Here is a 20,580-nt window from a genome sequence, read left to right on the forward strand (position 1 = left end):
AACACTATTGATCGTACAGCCAACCTGTGCTGAAAAGGTTTTTAAAAAAAAACGTTTTGTCTTCCTTTATTTAGCTAGCTAGCTTGTGGCGTGTCTGTGTGTTTGTGTGTATGTGTCCTGCTGGGGAGGAATGAAACCTTGATAGAAATTAGGAAAATATTACTGGCAAGGGCTATAGGGAGGGTTTTGGGAGGGGTAGTCACACCAGGTAGAACACAATATTGGCTTCTGGCGAAATGGGCTCTCTGGGTTTTCAATGGGATTTTAGTTGTGTGTCACATCATCTCGAATTTTCAGTGTTAGGTTTCGGCAGAATTTAAACCAATTATAGATTTTGGTTTAGTTTATTTAGCATAAACACAACTCTAAATTACTAATCCTCAGAACTAATACTCTCAACACACCTTGGCCCGCGTTCTGTTTCACTATAAAGACAGAAGTTTTACCCCAGCTACTAGGCTACATGCCCTAAATACCTCTTAAAAGCTTGATAAACACAGCATAACTGCCCCTGTCTTTCGAAAATAGAATAGCTCTTGTCCTTCCTTTGAAAATCCCTCAAGTGATTCACTGCTAAGCTACTAGCTCTGAAAACAAGAGCAGGCCACCCAGAGTCTGGATCTGAACTACTAACGCAATCTTCTCTTTGGCCCAATCACCTTCTTATAGAGCAAAGAAATCAGGCAAAATGGCCTAACTCTGGACCTAGATTAAGACTAGTCCTGGATTAAAAATGATCTCCATTGAAATAGCTTTTTAGTCGAGAACTAGTTTTACGTAATCTGTGTACGGGAAACTGGCCCTGTTCTTTAGGCTAGATTGAATTATCAGTATAGTTATTCTCCATGTGCTTTGGATGTTCTGAATCTGAACTTTCTCATTTCATAGTCCATTTCCTCCTCAAAGTACAACAAAGTGCTGGAGCACGGGGTTTATCCAAAGAGGGAATAGTTCAAGTTTATTTTCACATACTAACTAAGGAGCAGCTCCAAAGCCCAGGGTTCCACGAAGCCGTGGGCCAAGTAAAGCACAGGACGTTGAGTCGAGAGCCAAAATCCCTTGGACTTTGGAGTCACACCCACAATGCATTGCACGGAGGTGTGGTGAGAGCTGGCCTGTGCTGATCTATGGGACCAGTAGTATGTGGGTTTGATGGGTCAACATCTGACATATCAGTCTCTGCTTTTTGATGAGGGCTACCATGGGGATACAGTCCAACAAGCCCTTGGTGGAACCACGATTGAGTTACGGAAAGTCAGGCCGGCGCCTGAATTCACCAGAAAGAAGAGAGGTGGAGGAAGGGAGGCGGGGCAGAGGCAGGGAGAGAGAGGGAGAGACACAGAAGAAAGATAGCAGACAGTGAGACAGAGTGAGAGAGGGGAAGGAGAAAGACAGAGGGGAGGGAGAAAGACAGAGAGTGAAAGAGGGGAGGGAGAAAGATAGAGACGCAGAGGAAAGACAGGAAAGACAGGAGAGAAAAAGGGAGGGAGGATGATAGCAGAGAGATAGGGGGATAGAGAGAGAGAGAGAAAAAAAGAGAGAGATAGGAAGAGAAAGAGAGAGTAAGAAAGAGAAAGACAGCAGGAGAGAGAACGAGAGAGAGATATGCACAGCTGCGCCCGTTCCCCATGCTCTCGGAGGAGCCGTCACCAGCACAGCTGCGCAGATGCTAGTGTGATCTGCTACGCTGAGCAGAAGCATTACTGCTCTGCACCACAGCACGCATACACAAACAGACAGACACCCAGCACATGCATACAATATACACACAAACACCACATTTCAACACCACATTCCCACTGCAAATACAAGAGATGATCATGCACATGATGCTCATGCAAACGGGGTAACTCGCTGACACAAGACCAGCTTGTCATCCACCCAAGCAGGTTGATATTTATTGTCATTAATCTTGCCCTGAAGGCAAAACTGAGCGACTTCCACTAGATAGGCCAGCTGCAGAGTCAAACTTGGCTGTATCGTAAAGATTCATAAAAACAAAAATTAGCTTTTTGGTCTTAATTTAAGGTTAGGGTTAAGGTTAAAAATCCGATTTTTTGTACTTTTTTGATTGTGGCTGTACCAGCTAGTCACCAGAACTGCCTCCAGCTCAAGATTCACGACAATAAATACCAACCTGCTCCACGCAACCCCACAGCTATAGTCACGACACACAATACACCCCCTTACACAGTAAATCCATACTGGAGAGTTGTGTATGCCTGTATGGGGTGCATGAGTGTATAGGAGCCTTGAGATAGGAATAGGATGGAACATATCACAGTGCTTATCATTCACAGCAGCAGAGGAAAATGGCTGTGTGGGGGAAAAAAAGGCAGGGCATTCAAGATCGGTATGATTTTGATTGCCCTGCCTTGGTAGTAGTACACTGAACAGTATAAGGAGATATCGTATTGGTATCTGAGGTTGAGAAAGTGCTGAGAGCAGGGTGAAGGGGCTACAATGTGTGAGAGAGGTTTCAAAAATGATGCAAACTTTTGTTCCTGCAAGTACAAAGTAACAGGTAGAATGTGTGGCTCTGGTTGCTCCTCACAGAGACTATGAGGTGACCTTTGTTGTGCCTGAGCAGCACAAAACACCTGTGATGTTGACACACGCACTACCTGTGGCACTGAGAAATGCACCTGTTGCCATGGGAGACGATGTGTGGTTTAGGAGTGTATATAACTTGCTCTATGTCTGAATGAAAAGCCCTTGTCCTTGAGGAAGGTGTGGGGATCCAGTGAATCGAAAGATTATTACATTATTATCCGTGACTAAGCTGTGTCATAGCAGATCTGTGAGAAGAGATGGACAATTGTCAGTGGTTTTAAAGGGTTCGGCTACAGGGTTCTGATAGCGTTTAGCTCAGCAGGCTCACAGTTTTGAGGCACGTCAGAGACCTGGGTTTCCGAACCCAGTCGTTCACACCTGCCAAAATAATCAATGAAGTGGACTCTGGACATGAGCAGCCGAATCGATCTGAATCAGCTCTAACATTGGTTGTCGTATCAGACTGGAAAGGATCACAGCTCTTTCAGTCAGTCGCTTTGCTCTTTTTACCGCTATGGTTGCGTTGCACCTACAGCAGCACATGCTGTCCAGGAATCTCCCCCCTCTCCTCGCATCTCTCCCTCTCTCTACATGTCACTGTAAGTATGTTGTTTTTTCCAGATTCAGAGTACCTTCCTGCCCCTTTTCCACATGTGCCTCTGTGTGTCTCTGTGTGTGTGTGTGTGTGTGTGTGTTTGTGTACATGTGTGACAGACAGTGAGAGATGTTGGGGAAAGTCGCTCATCGCCTCTCTCTCTCACACACTCACACTCACACTCACAGGATAAGAGTCATTAGCATACTTCCAGAAGCTTCCATGGACCAATAAACATCACCAGTCAAGCAAGACTGCTTTGAATTCATCACAGCCCCCTCCCTTCTCCCCCTCCTTCCCTCCCTCCCTTTCTCCAGTCCTTTTTGCTACTTGTATATTGTGAGCGCTGGGCTCCCTGATGACTCACCCTCCTCCCTGATGCCTGCTATCCCACACCGCCACTACTGCCACCACCATGGACCAGAGACCAGCAGCCAATGATCTGGTTTAACCTCTGCCCAACCAGGAGGCTAAGGCACCACAAAAGCACTAAACCAGGAACCTGACCTCCACACAGAAATTCTAGATTTTGATCCTTTGTCATTATTTTACATTTTTCTTTTCAGACCCTCTTTTTTCCTTATCTCCCACCTCTCTCTTTCAAAATCTCTCTCTCTCTTTCTCTCTCTCTCTCTCTCTCTCAGCCTCAGATTTCCCAAATGCGAAGCGTATCAAATTCTCCTGTGGCTCTGTGCATGTGAATTGAAGAGAGAGGAATGTAATAGAGCAGTATAAATCCTGGGGAAATGGGAACCAGATCCAACATGCAGACACAGTCAATTATGAAAATAGAGCAATAATGATCCCAAAGCAAAGGGGCAGGTATTATTTCCATGTAACTGTGACAAACCAGAGGGGTTCTAAGAATGAAGTGGCACTGATATGGAAGAGACACCACCACCTTTTACTGTAGAAGGCTTTGTATAGGCATCCTCTAGTAGTGTGTGTGTGTGTGTGTGTGTGTGTGTGTGTGTGTGTGTGTGTGTGTGTGTGTGTGTGTGTGTGTGTGTGTTGTCTAATATGCTGGCGAAGCTGATTCCTCACCCATGCTGAGTCCATTAATTGGAACTAAAGTGCAGGTCTGTGCTGATATCATGGAGAGCTAACAGTAACAGCAAATAGATCAGCATTACAGGCCTACCGCCGGAGTAGCACCATCATTTGCTCCAGCTATATCAGCCATGGAAAAGTCATGAAACATTCCAGCCACTAAACAACAGCACCATTTCCAGAAGTGGCCAAATGTGTCTAAGAGAAAACGACCCTTTTACTGTCCTGCCTTGTTACGGCTCTCGCAGTTAGCTGCAGAGAATATACTGTCCTATTATAGTACTACATGGGAAAGCCAAGGTCAATCCAAAGCCAGAGTTGTGATCTAATGTGCTGTACATACTCACAGAGGTGGTCATTGTCTCTCTCCTTGATCATCACCCATCTGGGTTGTGTTCATTAGGGCACGTAACAGGAAACCCAAGTGACTGTTTCTTATTGGACCAAGTCCAGGTAGTCCGTCTTTGTTTTAGTTTCTTCTGTTTGGTGCCTAATGAACACGGCCCTGATGTGTACGAAGCAGGAGACTATAGCAAGGTTTCCAACAGCTGTGTTCCATCGTGGAGAGAACTCTCTCCCAAATTAGATTTCCCTCGTCTGCTGGCATCTTGGCATCGAGCAGAGCCATGAGAGACCATTGACGATAACAAACAAACACAAGATCAACGCATCTCTAACAAGAACTGAGACTAGGGTTGTCGCAGTGACCGTATTACCGCCACAACCGGCGGTCACAAATCACGAAGGCAGTCAAATTCCATGTGACCGTTGAAGGTAATTAGGCTTCTCCAAGCTAATCACTCTGACATCAATGCAAGTGTATCGGAAATTGAATCAAACACTTCATGAGAGCCCATGAGCTCATGTTGCGCAACATTTCTATTGGCTATGCAATTGTGGGAGAAAACAGAGCTTTTATTAAAAAGAGGATCCCATCAGCTTTCTATAGGCTAGGCCTACTATATTTATTTATCAACTTTAGTCTATCACTTGTGAATTATATATTATCGCTTGTGAATGATGCCCAGCATAAGAAACAATGTCTTTTTTTGTGACTTTTTCTAATCATGGTCAAACACCTCATGTAGCCAGCCCATAGGCCTACATGTTTTAATAAGGTTTGTATCACAACTAAAGTGACCAAAGATCTTCTTAAAATAAAGCACATTAATACGCTTTACAAGGACTGTAGAGCCTAACTTTCATCAGCGGTGTAAAGTACTTTAGTAAAAATACTTTAAAGTAATAGTTAAGCAGTTTTTTGGTTATCTGTACTCTACTTTACTATTTATATTTTTGACAACTTTTACTTTTACTTCACTACATTCCTAAAGAAAATTATGTACTTTTTACTCCGTACATTTTCCCTGACACCCAAAGGTATTCGTTATATTTTGAATGCTGAGCAGGACAGGAAAATTATCTAATTTACTCACTTATTAAGAGAACATCCCTGGTCATCCCTACTGCCTCTGATATGGCAGACTCACTAAACACATGCTTCGTTTGTAAATTATGTCTAAGTGTTGGAGTGTGCCCCTGGCTATCTGTAAATAAAATAAAAACTAGAAAATGTGTCCGTCTGAATTTGCTTAATATAAGGCATTTGAAATTATTTATACTTGTACTTTTACTTTTGATACTTAAGTATATTTTATCATTTACATTTAAGTTTGACACTTAAGTATATTTAAAACCAAATACTTTTAGACTTTTACTCAAGTAGTATTTTACTGGGTGACTTTCACTTTTACTTGAGTCCTTTTCTATTAAGGTATCTATACTTTTACTCAAGTATGACAACTGGGTAGTTTTTCCACCACTGACTGGCATACATAAGCAACGCGTGAGTTTCAAGTTTGGGGAAGATCATTTTCACCATAAAAATGCACCTTTATAATAAAAGCATTACATAGTGAAAAGGGGGCTTTTTGGATTGATTTTGGTCAGTGTGGTTACAGAACAACACAGAGGAGCAGAGAGAGAAAAAATAATGTCTGGACAAGGGAGAGGAATAGTTGGACCAGGCAGAGGCGTAGTTGGACCAGGGAGAGGAGTAGCTGGACCAGGCAGAGGAGTAGCTGGACCAGGCAGAGGCATAGTTGGACCAGGCATAGGAGTAGTTGGACCAGGGAGAGGAGTAGCTGGACCAGGCAGAGGAGTAGTTGGACCAGGCATAGGAGTAGTTGGACCAGGGAGAGGAGTAGAGCAGCTGGACCAGGCATAGGAGTAGTTGGACCAGGGAGAGGAGTAGCTGGACCAGGCATAGGAGTAGTTGGACCAGGCATAGGAGTAGTTGGACCAGGGAGAGGAGTAGCTGGACCAGGCAGAGGAGTAGTTGGACCAGGGAGAGGAGCAGCTGGACCAGGCATAGGAGTAGCTGGACCAGGGAGAGGAGTAGAGTAGTTGGACCAGGCAGAGGAGTAGCTGGACAGGCAGAGGAGTAGTTGGACCAGGACAAGGGAGAAGGAGAGGTAGGGGGAGGGGAGTAAGAATGAGGGGTGGTGTTCAAAGGAGAGTAAGAGGTGTTGTCACTGATGAAGCAAGAGCCACCATCATAGACCATGGATTATCACTGAGAGAGGCTGGTGAAACAGTCCAGCCTAATCTCAGACGGTCAACCGTGGCTTCCATTATCCAGAATTTTCAACGAACCAACAGGTATGTAATGCATTTCCCAAGGGCTTCTTCTATCATTACTGTTGCTATGTCCCACAGTAACTGTAGGCCACCAGTCCCAATGCAAATACATATGTTGTATTTTTGTTCCTCTAAAGGACGCAATGTCTTCCTCCCTCTGGGGGAAGAGGAAAGCTCCTCAGTGAAGACCAAGAGCATGCCATTGCAGGATTGGTTATTGCTGACGATTCAATAAAACTGAGAGAAATTCAGACCAGAATTGTAGAGGACAACCTGGTATTTTACAATGTGGAAAAAGCATTAACCTGACTACCATTGCTCGGACTCTGACCAAACACAAGTTCGAATGAAACAGTAGTACACAGTTCCTTTTGAAAGGAACAGTGAGCGGGTTCAAGGAACTCCGGCACCAATACGTCCAGGTATGGTGTCTAACCAATACTGTATGTCTTGTTCTATAGTGAGATAAACATGGGTTACAGTACATACAGTAGGACACTATGCTACTCTACATGTTAACATGGGTTACAGTACATACAGTAGGAAGGACACTATGCTATTCTACATGTTAACATGGGTTACAGTACATACAGTAGGACACTATGCTACTCTACATGTTAACATGGGTTACAGTACATACAGCAGGACACTATGCTACTCTACATGTTAACATGGGTTACAGTAGGACACTATGCTATTCTACATGTAAACATGGGTTACAGTACATACAGTAGGACACTATGCTACTCTACATGTAAACATGGGTTACAGTACATACAGTAGGACACTATGCTACTCTACATGTTAACATGGGTTACAGTACATACAGTAGGACACTATTCTAGATGTAAACATGGGTTACAGTACATACAGTAGGACACTATGCTACTCTACATGTTAACATGGGTTACAGTAGGACGCTATGCTACTCTACATGTTAACATGGGTTACAGTACATACAGTAGGACACTATTCTACATGTAAACATGGGTTACAGTACATACAGTAGGACACTATGCTACTCTACATGTAAACATGGGTTACAGTACATACAGTAGGACACTATGCTACTCTATATGTAAACATGGGTTACAGTACATACAGTAGGACACTATTCTACATGTAAACATGGGTTACAGTACATACAGTAGGACACTATGCTACTCTACATGTTAACATGGGTTACAGTAGGACACTATGCTACTCTACATGTTAACATGGGTTACAGTACATACAGTAGGACACTATGCTACTCTACATGTTAACATGGGTTACAGTAGGACACTATGCTACTCTACATGTTAACATGGGTTACAGTACATACAGTAGGACACTATGCTACTCTACATGTTAACATGGGTTACAGTACATACAGTAGGACACTATGCTACTCTACATGTTAACATGGATTACAGTACATACAGTAGGACACTATGCTACTCTACATGTTAACATGGGTTACAGTACATACAGTAGGACACTATGCTACTCTATATGTAAACATGGGTTACAGTACATACAGTAGGACGCTATGCTACTCTACATGTTAACATGGATTACAGTACATACAGTAGGACACTATGCTACTCTACATGTTAACATGGGTTACAGTACATACAGTAGGACACTATGCTACTCTACATGTTAACATGGGTTACAGTACATACAGTAGGACACTATGCTACTCTATATGTAAACATGGGTTACAGTACATACAGTAGGACGCTATGCTACTCTACATGTAAACATGGGTTACAGTACATACAGTAGAACACTATGCTACTCTACATGTAAACATGGGTTACAGTACATACAGTAGAACACTATGCTACACTACATGTAAACATGGGTTACAGTACATACAGTAGGACATACTGAAAAGCATTTATACGTACTGTGTTTGATTTCTTTCAGAGAGTCATGGAGTTGGAGGCTAATCAGACCCCAGACAAAATCATTTATGTAGTCGAGGCAGGGTTTAACCTGGAAAAAACACGTCGGAGGGGAAGAAACGTCATCGGGAGAAGGGGCACCGTTGATGTGCCGGGTCAGAGAGGAGCAAATATCACAACGTGTGCTGCCTTCTCGAGTGCTGGTTTGGCCCTGCAGAAATGTCAGATTGGTCCCTACAACACTGAGCTCCTTCTTTTGTTTTTAGATGACCTCCACCAACAACTGGTGCCAGAAGCAGAAAGGGAACAGGTGGGAGGAAACATGAGGACATTTGTGGTTGCATAGGACAATGTAGCATTCCACCATTCACATGCAATCACAAACTGGTTTGCAGCCCGTCCAAGAATGGTTTCCCTTTTCCTCCCCTCCACTCGCCTTTCCTCAACCCCATTGAATCATTTTTTTCTGCCTGGAGTTGGTAAGTGTATGATCATCGGCCACATGACCAAATGTCCCTCCTGGACGCAATGGATGCCGGCTGCAGAGACATCTCAGCTGAAGACTGCCAGGGGTGGCAGCAATTTCATGTTGCTAATAAAGCTTTTACTGCAGCAATTCTGTCACTTACTATTTTTTTCTACTGTACATTCTATAAAGTAAAGATGACTCATTCACTTTTAGATAGTATGTTGCCAAAAATGCACACATTCGACACTCAACCCAAAAATGTAGAGTGGTTTACAGTAAAAGGAAACTGAATTATTAAAACTATGGATTTCATATTGTCTATTGTCTGCAGGTAGAACTGAAACATAAAAAGTAATGCAGTTTTTGTAAGGCCATCAACTGTTAGTATGTTGAAAGTCGTTGTGCTATGATTGACTATATGTTCCTCTTGGATAGAAAACATGTCCTAGTGTTTTGACTGAATGATTAGATATTGAGTCGGGTTTGCTGTGTTTTGATAGAGTTAGTGTATGTAGAGAGTTCTTTTGCATTTTGAATGTAGAGTTGGTATTTAATGAACAAAATGTGGTTTTGAGCAGAAAATGTACTATTTGGCTAATTGTGTGATGTAGGTGTGTTTCTGTGTTAAGAGTTTAGAAAAGTATCTTAAGTATAGGTAAATGCTTGTTAGCAATTGTAAAAAAAAAAAAAAATGTAATAACTCCAAATTTGTCACGGTACGGTTGTCGTAGGAATGAGCGGACCAAAGTGCAGCGTGTGTGTCATTCCACATTTTATTTATACTGTGAAACTATGCAATACATAAATAAACTTGAATGACCAAAAAACAACAAACCGTGACACAGAGGTGAAACAGACACTACTCAAAACTAATCTCCCACAAACCCAGGTGGAAAAAAAAACCCTACTTAAGTATGATCTCCAATTAGAGACAACGAGGACCAGCTGCCTCTAATTGGAGATCATCCCAAACAAAACCAACATAGAAATACAAAACTAGAACATGAACATAGAAATACAAAACATAGAAAAACACCCCTGACCTACTCTACCATAGAAAATAACATCTTACTATGGTCAGGCCGTGACAAAATTAAGCATATAGGAATACCTATTTCTTTTGTTAATAACCGCTCAACACAGAATAGCTGCATGTGCACACTCCCTCAAATCGTTTGGAGAAAATATTACTTATATTTTATTCAGCATTGTTCAGTTGTATTTTTCAAACTATAAAATAATCTAAGCAAATCTTGTCTGCTAAATTAACAAGCGCAGCCCACAACCATATGGCATAGCCAGATCAGGGCCTAACATAAGGACAACTCAGAGTATGCTATTCTGTTCTTCTGAAATAGTCTACACCTTCATATCATGCTTCTTTAGACCTGTCTAAAATAAATAATGGATTTATTGTGATGGTGTAGGCTATATTACATGGATTTATTAGACTTTTGAAAATGTAGATGTTCAAAAGGTCTGCATCAGTGGCTTGTAGGCTATATGTGGAAGGCAGGAGATGCTGAATGTGTTTATGTTAATTAACGGTCAATTACCGTGAGACCGACAGTTATTTGCTTGACAATCACCGGCTGACGAAATTTCGTGACCGCCACAGCCCTAGCTGAGACAGCAGCACTGCTAATGTTATGCGCTAATGCTATCGCTAATGTGTGTTCCTCTGCATTATCTCTCATCTGCTCCGAGTACTTTTGTAGAGCCCACCCAGGTGTGAAGGGCCTCTTGAACATGAACATGCTTTGTGTGCTGTAACGTGCTTGTTAGAGATGAAGTGAAGCTGGGGAGTTCAATCAAGTGTTGTGTGCTATTATTTAGCTAGCATCGGGGATATCACGCTGAAGAGCTCTGAAAATAGGCTCAACTTAACGTCGGTTTGACACTTGAGGAAGGTAGCAACTCTATAGAGTAGACACAGTCCTCAACACAGACCTAGGTAACCTATAAAGAAAAACCCACTGGAGATTCACTCTGAATGTTTACACTGTATCGGAGGTGGTAAACGTTTTCAAACGACACACCACGCAAGCTGATTCTTTCGTGGATATCGCCATTTGAGATTGACACAAAACCTCGCCTGTCCTTAAAATACAGCATAAACATTCTTAGTCAACGCACAGTGTGGTTTTCCCTTCATTTACAATTGGTTGAATTCTGGCTCAAGCCTCCTTAGACATTTCTCAGTAGCAGTACTTGAGGGAAGTTTTTCCCCAGTGACAGAGGCTTAGGTAGATGTCAGGGACTTCTGGTCTATGTAGAGAGAACTTGGGCTGTCTGGACAGCCCCTGTACTCTGTGGAGCCATGCAGCTGAATGAGTTCAGCAGCCGTCTCAGACAGACTGGCTGGAACACATGGGGAAGTCATCAAGCAGAGAGAGACTGGGGAATAATCTAACCATCGGAGTGAACTAAGAAAAAATGATCCAAACACTCATCTACCACCTATACTTCTAACCCTGCGTTCATCAACCTGTCTCTCTCTCTCTCCTACCCCTCAGTCCGGTCCTGACAGAGTAGGGAGCTGAGGCCAAATGTCTGATTGCTGTCTGCCCAGGCAGCAGAGCTCCTCTCTCTCTCTCCTGAACCACGGCCATTGATCCTTCTATCAATTATTGGATCCTCTGCTCGTTTTTCCTTGAAATTGCTTAGCTATAGCACCGGTAAATTTGTCACCACTTTGGGCAGAAATCCATGTTGATTACAGGGCCTGTTGATGGGGGATGGGTCCCTGAGGCCAGGCTGTGCTGCAGGGCTTACAAAGACTCTTTCTTACTACCCTCTTCTCCAATAGCCAGCGCGAGCTTAATACATGAACCCAAATCAGGACACAAAAAGGTGCGGTGACAATGCCAAAGAGGGTGTGTAGTGTGCTCAAATATAACTGTGATGTGATTCACTCTGGCTTCCAGATTGAAGCGACAATCTTAGTAGTTGCATGATTCATGGGACTCATCTCTCTGCCATAGACCCCTCTAAAAAATCAACTGTCTTTGGAATGCCGTCACCCCCCCCCCCCCCCAAATACACAGCCTGATGGACACCTCCAAATGAACCTCCTAGAATCACCACGTCTACAAGTCAAGTCCCCAGTCTACGTTCTCATTCTCAAGTTATTTCTGCTGACCAAAAATTTGCTGCGGTACCCCGGGACATAATGAAACTATTACGAGTGTTCATTCTCACATCCTGGCATTAACTAAACTGTCATCTAACTAAATGCTTTTTTATGTTTGCAGTGGATTATTAACTGTTGCTGTAATGTAGGCATAATTTATGCATTAGATATTTGACAACTGTGAAGAATAAACCCATTTATTCTGTTGCACGCTCCCCAGTGAACTATCCCTTTCAATGATAGAATTTCGTTTTAAACCCTAGAACTCATTCAATCATCATGCCTTTTCTTCTTTTACCTAATTACTCAGTATGATGTTTTACTGATTCTACAGCAGTATCATTTTGTTTAATGCTATTTCCTGTTGTATAGAGAAACAGACTTAAGTTGCATTCTCGAGGTCATATGCAAATTCACAAGTTGCCATGTCTGCCTTTTTTTGCGTAACAAAAATGCTCACGACCTATTCGCTTTTCCTACTCTGAAAAAATGTCCAGAGAAATACGCTTAGAAAAGGTTTTTGTTTTGAACACACAAAATGTGTCTGTGTCACAGCGATACAAATATACTCTATCAACAAATCCAAGTACTCTTTGATGCATTATTAGGTAACGCTTACACAAATGAAACACTCATGATTGCCCATGCTCATTCATTCAGTACTCATTTACTTATGATTAGGTGAGTTAGATGTAGTATAAACAGCAGTTAACGCAGGAAGATAATTTTTTCTCATTTCTTGATGTATTAAAATCCTTTTAATGCATTGCTTGAATCAACTGTAAGTAAACTCTGCCTCTTATACTGTAGCACTGACTCCACAGTGTGAATTTAAATCACTAAACGACTACATTTTTGAAGCTGATGTCTGAGGACCCAGACAGGACTCATGTAGAATAGAGTGAATTTCTCCTCTCCTCCCACCCTCTCAAGTTTTATCTTTTAATGTCACGTGCACAAGTACAGTGAAATGCCTTTCTTGCTAGCTCTAAACCCACTAATGTAGTAATCAATATACTAAAAATAACAGAAGGTAGAACAAAAACTAAAAAATAGGAAATAAGAAGAACACAGGAAGTAAGTAAGCTATATACAGGGTCAGTCCCATTACTATATTTCCAATGTGCAGGGACACTGGAGTGATAGAGGTAGATATATATAGGGGTAAGGTGACTAGGCATCAGGATATATGATAAACAGAGTAGCAGCAGGGTACATGATGATTGTATGTGAGTGTGTGTGCGTGTGTGTAGAGTCAGTATAAACGTGTGTGCATGTTGTGCTTGTGAGCAAATCAAGTGTGTGTGTGTGTGTGTGTGTGTGTGTGTGTGTGTGTGTGTGTGTGTGTGTGTGTGTGTGTGTGTGTGTGTGTGTGTGTGTGTGTGTGTGTGTGTGTGTGTGTGTGTGTGTGTGTGTGTGTGTGTGCATAGAGACAGTACTAAAATCAAATAAAGGAGTCAACTCAGATAGTATGTGGAGCCATTTTGTTAGCTATTTTGCAGTCTTATGGTTTGGGGATAGAAGCTGTTCAGGTGCCTGTTGGTGTCAACGTTGTTGCACCGCTAGCGTTTTCTGTGCGGAAACAGAGAAAACAGTCTATCGCTTGGGTAGCTGGAGTTTTTAACGATTTTCCAGGCCTACCTTTCACACCACCTGATATAGAGGTCCTGGATGGCAGGGAGCTCTGTCCCAGTTATTTACTGGACTGTCCTCACCCCCGCCTGGTATAGAGGTCCTGGATGGCAGGGAGCTCGGCCCCAGTGATATACTGGGCTGTCCTCACCACCGCCTGGTATAGAGGTCCTGGATGGCAGGGAGCTCGGTCCCAGTGATTTACTGGACTGTCCGCACCATCCTCTGTAGCGGCATGCAATCGAGGGTGGTGCTGAGATCCCCATACATATCCCCAGGGGTCTCTTCACAGTCCCCAATTCCAAAACAAATGAACGACAACGCACAGTTTTATACAGAGCCATGATCGCATGGATTTCCCTTCCATCTCCAATTACTCAAGCAAACAGCAAAATGACCTTTAAAAAACAGATTAAAAACAACTCATGGAATGGCGGGACTGTGAGGAGACACAAACACACAGACATACAGACATACTCTAACACACACATTATTTTTGTTGTTGTATTGTTTTATATTATTTTTGTTGTTGTATTGTTTGTATATTGTTGTATTTTAAATTTGTGTGAATTTCCTTGTCTGTCAGCGCATCAGTTTTGTTACTTGTCATGTTTTGTGTTTTTTGTGGACTCCGGGAAGAGTAGATGTTGCTTCTGCAAAAGCTAATGGGGATCCAAATAAAGAAAGAAACACACTTCATTCTATCATGTCCACTTGACAGAGAGGACTTCCTTTAACTCAGGACCAAAGTGAAGAGAAACAATCATATCAAAGACTGACAGCAGTGTCTCTCAGATTAGATATAGTGCTGAATTGGGAGAGCATGGAAATGGCCAAATAATTCAAAAACAAATGCCTATATAATCACATTGGTGAACTAATGTTATGGTGAACTAAAGCCACGGTGAACCATTCTTTGAAACAAATTACAATTGAATAGTCAAGGAATCAAGCAACAAACAATATTTCCTCCACAAAGACATTGTGTATAAAATTCGATTGCTTTTCTTTTGTGTACGTTTTAATACCAGCTGAATCCCAAACATGGTGCACAGTTCACTCATTGAATCGTGTGTTGAGTGTTAACCAAGTGAATGACAGACAATCTCAGAACGATTAACCCCCCCCAAACTGCCATTCACTGCCAGTGCCTAACAAAGTCTCTGTATATAAGATGGAGAGTTCTAATTCTCAAGATACAATGCAGCTGTGGACAAGCATCATAACATAGAAAGGGAAGAGAGACAGAAAGAACCAAAAATCACAGCAGGCTTTTTTTCTAATCTAACCTCTGGTTGTGTGAAATCTGCCCGCTACCCACATGCTCACTTGGTTCGACAGACATAGCCCCCCACCCCCAAAAGCCCTCAGGGGCAGATAGGTCCACCCTGCCCCCCACACACTCCCCCAACATCGTGTTCAGCCACAACCACAAGTGACAAAGCTGACACGGAGAGGGCGGTCTCATTGTCTCACCTCTGTCTCACACATGGAAATGGGGAGATCTCCCGTTACTCTCTCCGTCTCACACACAGAGGGTCAGACTATCATAGGGGGGTTATCCCATTTACAGACTAATCAATCCCACATTCCAAACCACACTGACAATCTCACACACACACTGCCATTTAAGCCCGCTTTACCACACAGCTCAATGCATTGCATTTATCCTCATATAACAATCTCCACATTAACAGTGGTGTTAAAAAAAATCCTGATTTGTGCTTTGATGGGGGGGTACACCAACACCATGCAATTCACCCAGTAGCTTCCCAACTCCAGCCTCCACCCCCACTAACCCCTAAATACAACTAACCCCTGGAAATAAAAAAACAACCAAAGCTGAAGGAACACACACAGAGACTACTCACCCAATCAGCCTGTGCTGCTGCAGCTCTCTTCTCCTCACTCGCTCTCTCCTTCCCTCGCTTCCCCACTAGCGCGGACACAAAACATCTAGAGGAGCGCTTTGGTTTCATTTGTTTGGTGTTTTTTCTTCTCTTTGGGCTTCTTACTCCCCACTCTTTTGTCCTGGGCGGTGAAAAAGTACACACAAAGACTTCTTCCTCCTCGCAACCCCTGGTCCCCTCTAGCATCTAGACACTAGGACAACATCAAAGCAACTTGGGGGGAACACTTCAGGGGCCTATTGTCTCTGCGTGGATCTGTTTTTTTTGCAGCTCCCCCTTATGAGTCGCCCCGCCACTTGGTACAGTCCGAGCATTCACGCCAAGTAGCTTTCACACATGGTGGTGGGGAAGCTTGTCTCAAGCAATTGCTGACAAGCTGCAAACAAGACAGCCCCCACACACACACACACGCACACACACTCACAGACATCTACCCTTACAAACACCCCTTTCTCCCTCCGTCTCTGTCTTCTCTGCCACTCGCTCTTTATCCCCCACTATTCAGGTCGCCCCTCCTCTCCCTCTCTCTCGTTCGGCGTGTAAGCCTCCCAGTCTCTGACCTGCTCACACACACACACACACAGCAGAGGATTGCACAGGCACCATACTGCTCCCACTTTCACAGGTGAAAAATCACATTGAGAGGCGAGGGTAGGATAAAACATTGTCAATTCAGACTGAGGGAGAATCAGAGAGGCACCTACATAGAAAGAGGGCAAGTGAGAGTGAGGGAAAGAGAGAAAGTTGGGGGGTTGGGTAGGATCTGTCCTCATGCCTGGCCTGAGAACAGAGGTGTGTGTGTGTGGGGGGGGGGGGGGGGGGTGTATTAGTGGAGACTAGAGCAGGGGGAAGGTGTTGGCTTTGGAACAATGAACCATGAGCACCAAACTTAGGTAAAAGTAAAAGTCAGCTTCAACCCACAGAAACTGACCCATAAAGTGAGTGTGTGGGTCTGTGGGATTATGGTGTTTGTGATTGACAGACACAGATGGCAGCCAGACAGATTAACAAATAAATCCTGAGAAACTTTGTGTTTATCACTAAAACCCCATTATTTTGCGGTTATATGTTTTATGATTGTGACAACTGCACAGCGGTATCTTTATCATACAGGTATGTAGTCGGTTTACCCTCAGCTTTCAAATCCCCTCACTGGCCTTGACCATGTTGCATCACATGCAGCTTCATGCTGCTACCAACTTGTTTCAAGCAGACCACCATAGTCTCCATGCCAAAGAACGCCAACGTAACCTGTCTAAATGACTATTGCCCCGTAGCACTCATATCTATAGCCATGAAATGCTTTGAAAGGCTGGTTATGGCTCACATCAACACCGTCATCCCAGACACCCTGGACCGCCCCAACAGATCCACAGATGATACAATCTCTATTGCACTCCACACTGCCCTGACCCACATGGACAAAAGGAACACCTACGTCAGAATGCTGTTCATTGACTACAGCTCAGCATTCAACACCATAGTCCCCTCTAAGCTCATCACCAAGCTCAGAACCCTGGATCCTGGACTTCCTGGCGGGCCACACCTAGGCGGTGAGGGTAGGCAACAACAAATTCACTGCGCTGACAAAAGGGGTTAGGACTGGCTTGACTGGCTGCATCACCGCTTCGTACGGCAAGGGCAAGGCACCCGACCGCAAGGTGCTACGGAGGTTGGTAAGTGTAACCGATGTGAAATGGCTAGTTAGTTAGCGGTGGTGCGCGCTAATAGCGTTTCAATCGGTGACGTCACTCTCTCTGAGACTTGAAGTAGGGTTTCCCCTTGCGTTGCAAGGGCCGCGGCTTTTGTGGCGCGATGGGTAACGATGCTTCGTGGGGTGTCAGTTGTTGATGTGTGCAAGGGTCCCTGGTTCGAGCCCGGGTTGGGGCGAAGAGAGGGACGGAACCTACACTGTTACATTGGTGCCGTGACCCGGATCATTGGTTGCTGCGGAAAAGGAGGAGGTCAAAGGGGGGGTGAGTGTAACCGATGTGAAATGGCTAGTTAGTTAGCGGTGGTGCGCGCTAATAGCGTTTCAATCGGTGACGTCACTCTCTCTGAGACTTGAAGTAGGGTTTCCCCTTGCGTTGCAAGGGCCGCGGCTTTTGTGGCGCGATGGGTAACGATGCTTCGTGGGGTGTCAGTTGTTGATGTGTGCAAGGGTCCCTGGTTCGAGCCCGGGTTGGGGCGAAGAGAGGGACGGAACCTACACTGTTACATAAGTACGGCCGAGTACACCACCGGTGGCCGAGCTCCCTGACATCCAGGACCTCTATACCAGGCGGTGTCAAAGGAAGGCCCAAAAAATTGTCAAAGACTCCAGCCACCCAAATCATAGACTGTTCTCTCTGCTACCGCACAGCAAGCGGTATCAGTGCACCAAGTCTGGAACCAACAGGACCCTGAACAGCTTTACCCCCAAGCCATGACCGCTAAACAAGACTGTTAAATAGCTGATCAAATGGCTACCTGGACGGATCATTTTATGCACTAACTCTCTTGCACTAACTCTATGCACACACACAGGACTCTTCCCGCACACTCACACATACTTACACTGACACCCCAACACCCACATACACAGACAGACACACACACACACACACACACACACACACACACACACACACACACACACACACACACACACACGCACGCTACATACAGTAACATGTGCACACGTGCGTACTGACGCCACACATAAACATTCACACACTTTCACACTCACCACATACGCTGCTGCTTCTGTCTATTATCACTTTTTTGGCCTAGTCACTTTACCCCTACCTATATGTACATAGCTACCTCAATCACCTCGTACCCCTGCACATCTACTCAGTACTATTTATAGTTATTCACTGTGTATTCATTTCTCATGTCACTATTTCATCACTCCTTTCTGAAGGAGCGTTTTGACTAAAACCTCAACATCAGAAGAGGAAAGGGAAACTGTATGCTGTCACTAACAGGCCTACATCTATGAACAAATAACAGTAAATGGTATTGACAATGTCTGAGTGATGTATTTGGTGCTAGATATCTCCAATACAGAATCTGAATGAGTAGCTGGGTAAGCAAAGGGTTAAATATACCAGCAACTGACCCAAAATGGGGAGGGAGGTGGGGGCGGGGCAAGGGGACAGGATCCCATTGAGAATTGGTGGTATTGCAATGCCTGAGATTGGGTTGAACCAATGTGAGCTGTATTGCGGGGGTGCTCCTCCCTCAAGCCTCTCTGCTGCTTCTTCCTCTCCTCATTCCCTGTAACCGAGAACTGCACAAAAACCTACAATTATAATGTGTATGTTGAGGTATCGTTTTAACAAACCACCAACTCTGTTTTTATAACACCTGTGTGAATGCTGGGGAAATATTGTGTCCCTCTATGAAGGAGAGGGGAGGGGTAGGGTCAATAAAGAAAAGGGTAGAAGATCACTGTCACATTGAACGTTTGTTATTTTCAAGAAACATGTACTGTATGTGACTCAGTGTTTTGTGTAGCATAAAAATATGTAATGTTGTGCTACTGTTACTAGAACATTACTCAGTGACCTGCTAATTGAACGCGCGTGAGAGAATCTCATATGTATTCAATGCACATTAGTTTGAGGTGGGAGGAGTTTTTCACCAAGGATTACACATTAATGGTCTGTACAGAGTAGTAGGACTACCCTTTGGTTTCATTACTACTCCTGTGTTAATCGTACCTGCTACTAGTAGGACTGGGATTTGTCTCACTGTATGTTTTTTCCCTTTGGTGAGGGCTGGAAACTGATGTAACATGAGATAGCTCAAACATATCCCTTACTCACAGTCAATGGCATCAAGCATATGGAGATTAAATTCAATATATTTGAATTCATTATGTATAAAAAATAAAACAAATTGTTGTTATATTTTGTCCTACAATTGATCAAAATTATATGGCATATAGTCTGAGATACAACTGGTATAACCCAGTAGAGTAGAAAGAAATGTGTTGGTGTGTGGGCCTGCATATGTTTTGAGGGAGGAGGGGGACAGCTAACTTCCTGCAAGTCTACACATTTTGCCATGGGGCAAAGAAAATCATGTGCAGTTTTATAGGTAATCTCCTGCTATTCTACACATTTTGCCATGAGACTGAGAGAAAATGTTGCCGTTTTAAAGCGAATTTCCCGCAATTCTATACATTTTGCCATGGGGCAGAGAGGAAAATGTGCAGTTTTATAGCTAAACTCATGCTATTCTACACATGTTGCCATGAGGCTGGGAGAAAATATAGCATTTTTAAAGCTAATTTCCCACAATTCTATACATTTTGCCATGGGGCAGAGAGGAAAATGTGCAATTTTATAGCTAATCTCATGCTATTCTACACATGTTGCCACGAGGCTGAGAGAAAATATTGCATTTTTAAAGGTAATTAAAGCTACAATATAGGTGTGTTGACTGTGATAAAGGCACTGGATTATGAGCTGTCTTGTTTGCTAAATGAACAAATAAAGTAGGCATTGGCATAGTACATATAGCCAAAGAAACACATACTCCTCAATGTGGTCATATTTGTGGCTTATTGTGGTGTGGCTATCAGTTAGTTATTTTTGGCCACCCATCCCATGAGAGTGAATGTCATTCCAGTTCACTGCTTGCTATGAATTCTATCTGATGATGTTTGCATGTTTAGGTGAAAGACAAATAATGCTCCGTTTGGAACACTGACAAGT

At 43.5% G+C, this 20,580-nt stretch overlaps 1 protein-coding gene across 2 annotated transcripts in view; it reads right to left on the reverse strand.

Annotated features, from left to right (window-relative positions):
• LOC115179726 (B-cell CLL/lymphoma 9 protein) overlaps positions 1–16,315 on the reverse strand; it is a 108,553-nt gene extending 92,238 nt beyond the window's left edge. Inside the window, exon 1 of one of the 2 annotated variants that reach the window (XM_029741416.1) lies at positions 15,836–16,315. The gene's annotated coding sequence lies outside the window, so the exon portion shown is untranslated. Of the gene's footprint in view, positions 1–8,733; positions 8,806–15,835 lie in introns of those variants that run through there. The other variant, XM_029741419.1, reaches the window with a different exon arrangement.
• Between the last annotated feature and the right edge of the window lie 4,265 nt (positions 16,316–20,580).

This window comes from Salmo trutta, chromosome 39 (genome assembly GCF_901001165.1).
Source record: "Salmo trutta chromosome 39, fSalTru1.1, whole genome shotgun sequence".
Classification (NCBI taxonomy): Eukaryota; Metazoa; Chordata; class Actinopteri; order Salmoniformes; family Salmonidae; genus Salmo; species Salmo trutta.